The sequence below is a fragment of the Lolium rigidum genome, chromosome 6, assembly GCF_022539505.1.
Source record: "Lolium rigidum isolate FL_2022 chromosome 6, APGP_CSIRO_Lrig_0.1, whole genome shotgun sequence".
Classification (NCBI taxonomy): domain Eukaryota; kingdom Viridiplantae; phylum Streptophyta; class Magnoliopsida; order Poales; family Poaceae; genus Lolium; species Lolium rigidum.
Window position 1 is genome coordinate 143,703,369 of NC_061513.1, and position 6,006 is coordinate 143,709,374.

The window sequence follows — 6,006 nt, forward strand, 5'->3', positions numbered from 1 at the left end:
CGTGTGTAAACAAGACAAAAAAAAATCGGTGCTAAAAATAAGGCTTTCCACAAGATAAATTTTATCTTTTATAAATAGACCACACAAAAAAATCGGTTTTTCACGAAACTTGACAAATGCACATATATTGTGTAGATGTACATGTAGATTTTTTTGTCAAAAATTTACGACACTTCAAAATATTGTTTTGGTAGACCCAGAGCCGAATTGAATTTCTGAATAATATAATGACTCTATACAACAAATATATCTGAAAACACTAAAATAGCCCCACACACACGCACGCACCCGCCCATGCATGCGCGCACACACACAATTAGAACACTGAGATACACATGTATCAGCCTTTAAAAATTTATGAGCAAGTGAGATTGTTTTTGATATTTCTAGACTAATCAGAAAATCTTGACATTTTAAGAACCAAGACTAAGAAACCAGACACTCTACACATTTTAAGGATCAAGAGTAAGTTGTACCTAGATGTTGCATACCTGGTAGCACTCCGCGCTAATGCAATGAAATTGCATTAAAAAGAGGCATTATTATATTATCATAGCAATCATTAAAAGAGGTTTCCTTCCTCCTGCTACTATGTCTTCTTCATCTAATCCCAAATTGCTTGGAATCAACTTAATATGAGGTTGAGAAGGGAGGAAACAGATCTACTGTCGATGCTTCCTCAATACATAAGTTCTGCAACTATATGGCTGATCTCATTGAGTTGTCAAGCAATAACCTGGCATTGAACTGTGAAGAAGCAACATTTATGAATCATTTGAAAGAATCAATCATCAGTTAGGGGCCAAATAGATTTTATAGCAGCAACCTAATGAAGTTCAGAATTAAGAGAAGTGATATTGTATTGTCTTCTGATGTATACCAACTGAAATCCACACACGAGAATTAAGTTATTTTAGGTAAAAATATATTACCAATGAGATTCAGCTTAGATAGAAAGTGAAGAGCACATTCCATGACTCCATGCATACTTTGTGGTGTATCAGAAAATAAGCTGCAAAATTATCAGATAATCAAGCATAGATTCAGCAGTTTGCAGCTACCTTACATAAGTTTGGAACCACCATTTTAATGAACTAATCAGTATGCTTGTATGCTGCACAAAAACAATCACTTGCCAAGTGAAAACTAACAATCTTGCTAGACAAAAAAGACTGCTACTCAATAACTCTCACATTTGAGTTACATATATGCTTTCATCAAAACAATGAGTACCATGAGAAACTACACAAGTCTGAGCAAGACAAATGAAATGCAGAATGGATTTCTTTCGATCAGGGAACGAAGATCACTCTCAAAAATTATCAAACAATCTGACCAATCATGTCTTTCTTGCAATAAATTTGACAATTTAAGATACCATAACTGAAGATATTGAGCACTTTAAAAAACTATAAACAACCAAAACTTTCAGTTGCACTAAATTCATGTGGTAAATGTTATGCCCCGGTTCATGTGTCAGGCATGCCCCTGAGTGGCTTAGTTGTCTGCATCAAGCAGAACTATTGTGTTAAAAAATAGAAATATATATGCCTGCCTAATGTGGTCGGGTTTAGCAATTCATAAAATAGACTGGCTATCTTTCACGTATTATGTGAGTATATGAAGTTTAGGCTAAATATTTGCTGATGAATCCAAGCGAACAGCAACTGCATGAGCGGCATGTTTGATTCACTTTAACCATTGAGCAGTACATACAATGCAGATACCTAAATTTTCTTGCCATGCATGTCTTTTCGTTAATTTAATTGTTCAATTAATAGATTATTCACCGGACAAACACAAATCAATCATGCAACTAACAGGTAAACATGAGAAACAATTTCGTGTATGTAGTTAAAGAACAAGTAATTCAAAGAATAAGCTACCAAATATATTGAGATACATTACCTGAAGAGGATTTACAACGCATATGAGGGGAACCACTTACCAGGCTGAAATTTCAAATTGGTGATGTTCTTAGAATGCACGAAATGCCACCGACTCTGTCAATCCACCTATACGATGAACTTTCGCATGAATTATGGAGATCACAGAGGACATGTGAGCCGCTGATAAGAAAAAAAGGCAGGACATACATCTCATGGAGGCATAAGCACAATGCCGTCTCTCATGGAAAATCTCTGTCTCTCATGGCAGATCTCAGGCAAGTTCGTGCAGAGAAGGGCGACATCGTGTACAGAAGCGCACCTGGGGTTCGCTCGTCGATGACAGAAGACTGGGACCTCCGACTCGAGGCGCCCATCCTGCACCTTCAAGAAACGCCGTCGCCGTTTCTTCCCCATTAGTCGCAACGCCCCTCGTCGCCGTCTGATGATTCCGGCCGCTACGGCAGGGAGGTAGCAGCGGCGGAGACGTGACGGAGAAGGCGGCCTTGATCTTCCGGGAGGAATGAGTCAATACGAATTTGTGTGGATAAGGAAAAGATTCTCTGGAGAGTCTGGCTGAGGGAAGGGGATGAAGATGAACTGACGAATGGAGTTTTTTTCATCTTTTCTTTGGGTCGCAGAATGAGTTGCCGCCTACAATCATGCCTAACAAACCGCCTTCACACCCGAACAAACCGACCCCGCGTACGACCAGCAGAAGCAACGACTGATTCCACGTAGGCCCGAACGGAAGCGACGTCTCGAGCAACCACAGACGCGCGCAGCACTGGGAGCTTAGAGCTCTTCTAAGATGTTGTACTCCATACACACAGCGTAATTTTGACAACTCCATGATTCTTACCCGCGGCACCACCATCCTCGTCTCTCGCTCACCGAAACTTAACAATCGTGGAGTTTATTATAGTAGACAGTCTCGCTAAGATTTCAATGGACCACCACACAAGACATGCATCTATCAAATTGGAAAAGACACGCATGCAACCACACTAGTGAAAACAAAAATGGTCCGGGCCCTCATTTAAAAAAATGGTCCGGATGACATGACACTACTATAAAGTATAAACCCATCCGACCACCACCCACCCCTGAATGGCATAAGAAAAAAGTACTTGCAGAAGTTTTTATCTAGGGAATATGATTTCTCAACGGCAAACAAGGAGGCACATAGATACCACGCACCGAAGATGCAACCATGTCGCCGCCACCGTCACTCTACCGTGCGTAGAGAAGAGGTGGAACAAAGAGGCCCTCAAAAATAAATTTATATAAGCTTCTCTTTTATTTTTTTTGGAAAGTGGTTACAGTGTAATATCATGGTAACCATAATGCAATTTTATATTTAAATAAAATGAAAATTATTTTTTAATGAAGAAATATATCACTTCGTTATGATTTTTTATTATGATTAATTTAGGTGTCGCAAATGATCAACCAGACACGACAAAAATAAAAACCCCACTTATCTATTTTATGGCCATAAATTTTGCGTTGCCAATTAAGTACCACCTCCTTTTAGTGTTTCTATCGCGTACAAGAGCGTGTGGCGGATGTATAAGTGTCGCGATAAAAAAAACGTCACCTCACCACAAGCACAACGATTAGGTATGTGCATTGACGTTAAAAACTGCTAGGACCTAATTTGTTGCACTTGTAATTAGGCGGACACATAAATCCACGAGCCTTCCGTTTGATCTAGGCGCACCATTGGAGCGAGGATATGGCGAGCAGAGCTTATTCTAACTTCAGGACATCACTGACAATTCACCATCCCTCCTGCTGACGAGGAGTCGTGGTTCACCCTGCCTCCAAAACCACAAGGGCCGCTGAAGGCAGAATGGACCGACGATGCTGATGGCAAGGCGACGGAAACCTAGCAGCTGTACCGGTTCGTACTCAATTCCTGCAAACCCCACTCCTAAGCGATAGTGCTTAGCCTAATAAAAATGCTAACTACATATTAGCCTAATCATATCACTATGTGTTAACCCCTAACACCTCACCTTGACACCATTGCCTCATCATCTTGAAAAGTTCTTCGTGTAGCTTTGAGTGTTAGACGTTCTTTGTATGATCTTGATGGTCACCGATTTTGAAATCATGAGATCTTCCTTCCCCAAAAGTATTCTCTCCCGAACAACCCTTTGGAGATCATGAGAAGAAATTGTAGGGATTCGTTGCATAGAAAACAAAAAATTTCCTACCGCGAGAATGCAATCCAAACCAAGATGCAATCTAGAAGACGGGAGCAACGAGGAGATGATCGAGACTCACCCTTGAAGATTTCCAAAGCCTACAAGATGAGGCTCTTGTTGCTGTGGTAGACGATCACTTGCCACTTGCAAAAGCGCGTAAAAGATCTTGATCACGGTGCCACGATCGGGCAGCACCTCCGTACTCGGTCACACGTTCGGTGTTGATGAAGACGACGTCCACCTCCCCGTTCCAGCGGGCAGCGGAAGTAGTAGTTTCTCCTTGAATCCGGCAGCACGACGGCGTGGTGGCGGTGGTGGTGGAGAACTCAGGCGGAGCTTCGCTAAGCGTGCGGGAGTGGTGGAGAAGAGAGAGGCGGCTAGGGTTTGGGAGAGGGGGGCGCCGGCCACTAAGGGGTGCGGCCACCTTGTGGTCTTGGGGTGGCCGGCCCCCTCCCCTATGCCCCTCATTATATAGGTGGATCCCCAAGTGTTGGACTACAAGTCTTCGAATAAGACCCCAACACAAGAACCTTCCATGTAGTAGGGAAACCTACCCAAGGTGGGACTCCCACTTAAGGTAGGATTCCCCCCTTCCATGTGGGGGGTGGCCGGGCTCCTTGGTGGAGTTCACCTTGGACTCCCCCCTCTAGGTTTGGCCGGCCATGGGGAGGTGGAGTCCCTTCGGGACTCCTCCTTCCTTAGTGATTCCTTCCGGACTTTTCTAGAACCTTCTAGAACCTTCCGCAAAATCACCGGATCATTTTAAAACTTATAAAATGACTTCCTATATGTGAATCTTATTCTCCGGACCATTCCGGAACTCCTCGTGATGTCCGGGATCCCATCCGGGACTTCGAACAATACTTCGAACTCCATTCCATATTCAAGTTCTACCATTTCAACATCAAACCTTAAGTGTGTCACCCTACGGTTCGCGAACTATGCGGACATGGTTGAGTACTCTCTCCGACCAATAACCAATAGCGGGATCTGGAGATCCATAATGGCTCCCACATATTCAACGATGACTTCAGTGATCGAATGAACCATTCACATACGATACCAATTCCCTTTGTCACGCGATATTTTACTTGTCCGAGGTTTGATCATCAGTATCACTCTATACCTTGTTCAACCTCGTCTCCTGACAAGTACTCTTTACTCGTACTACCGTGGTATGTGGTCTCTTATGAACTTATTCATATGCTTGCAAGACATTAGACGACATTCCACCGAGAGGGCCCAGAGTATATCTATCCGTCATCGGGATGGACAAATCCCACTGTTGATCCATATGCCTCAACTCATACTTTCCGGATACTTAATCCCACCTTTATAACCACCCATTTACGCGAGTGGCGTTTGATGTAATCAAAGTACCTTTACGGTATAAGTGATTTACATGATCTCATGGTCATAAGGACTAGGTAACTATGTATCGAAAGCTTATAGCAAATAACTTAATGACGTGATCTTATGCTACGCTTAATTGGGTGTGTCCATTACATCATTCATACAATGATATAACCTTGTTATTAATAACATCCAATGTTCATGATTATGAAACTAATAATCCATTAATCAACAAGCTAGTTAAGAGGCATACTAGGGACTCTTTGTTGTTTACATATCACACATGTATCAATGTTTCGGTTAATACAATTATAGCATGGTATATAAACATTTATCATAAACATAAAGATATATAATAACCACTTTTATTATTGCCTCTTGGGCATATCTCCAACAGTCTCCCACTTGCACTAGAGTCCATAATCTAGATTACATTGTAATGTACCTAACACCCATGGCATTCTGGTGTTGGTCATGCTTTGCCCTAGGGAGAGCTTTAGTCAACGGACCTCCTACATTCAGATCAGTGTGTACTTTGCAAATCTTTACTTCTC

At 42.1% G+C, this 6,006-nt stretch overlaps 1 long non-coding RNA gene across 1 annotated transcript; it reads right to left on the bottom strand.

Moving 5' to 3' along the window:
• Positions 1 to 316: 316 nt before the first annotated feature.
• On the bottom strand, positions 317 to 2,424 carry LOC124666837. The gene is made up of 2 exons (XR_006991061.1): positions 933 to 2,424; positions 317 to 747 (listed from the first exon to the last, which is right to left on the bottom strand). It is a non-coding gene; the product is annotated as an uncharacterized LOC124666837 (long non-coding RNA).
• Between the last annotated feature and the right edge of the window lie 3,582 nt (positions 2,425 to 6,006).